Below are 1045 nucleotides of genomic sequence, written 5' to 3' on the forward strand. Positions count from 1 at the left end.
GTGGTAAGTATCCCCATGTCCTGTTCTGAACTCTCTGTCCACTCCTGGTTTAAAGGGCAGTGTCATAGGGGGTGAGTCCAGCGTATATCTCACCTCCTTTTGGAGTACAGCAACTGAAACATGTCCTTGTTCTTTCTTGTTATTATTGTTCATCCAGGACTCATAATAATACCCAAAGCTAACTGTCTGTCCAGCCGCCCAATGCAGGCCAGCTGCCATAGAGGGCACAGCTGGGGGTTGAGGGTCGGGCGGCAGAGAGCAGCCTGCCTCATCCCCAAGAGTTAAACAAGATGAGCAAGCAGCTTCTAGGTAGCAGGTCCAGTGGTTTCTGCTTTACCCAACCCCACTTCTCCAAAGAGATGACACTGCCATGGCCTTCCTGTCCTCACGCTGCTAGTTGCCTCGACCACTGGCTCTTCTGTGGGCCTGTGTGAAACACTGCCAGGCCCCTACTCTGGGTCATTCCATCCATATCCCCCACGTGTAGGATACAATTAAAAAGTTGTGAATTGCACAAGGTTGACATCACCCCCTCCACTCTCGTTCTTTTCTACCTATGCAACCATTGCTAAGGTCCAACATCTCCCCAGTCCCTCACCTCATCCCAAGCTCAAAAGTCTCTCTCAGTATGTACTTGGTTTGTAAATCTCTCCCACAAGACACGATAGACCCCTTAGTCCCATAACAGGTCTCGAGGTTTGGGTGGGAAGCAGGTAAGTAAGTGAACAGGGCTGGGCGGGAAGGCAGCCCTGGTTTTTCTGTCTCCACACTGGAGGAACCCTTGTGAGTGGGTAAGCCAGGATAAGACAAGCAATCTGAGGGAGAGCAGTAGAAGGGAGAGAAGGAGGGAGCGAGGGAGGGAGAGCAGTAGAAGGGAGAGAATGAGGGAGGGAGAGAATGAGGGAGGGATGGAGGGAGGGAGGAAGGGAGAGAGAGCAGGAGAAGGAAAAGAAGGAGGGAGGGAGGGAGGGAAGGAGGGAGGGAGGGAGGAATGGAAGGAGGGAGGTGCCAAGTGGGAGTCACAGAGACCCTGGCTGAGTCTTGC

The sequence above is a fragment of the Mastomys coucha genome, unplaced genomic scaffold (assembly GCF_008632895.1).
Source record: "Mastomys coucha isolate ucsf_1 unplaced genomic scaffold, UCSF_Mcou_1 pScaffold22, whole genome shotgun sequence".
Classification (NCBI taxonomy): domain Eukaryota; kingdom Metazoa; phylum Chordata; class Mammalia; order Rodentia; family Muridae; genus Mastomys; species Mastomys coucha.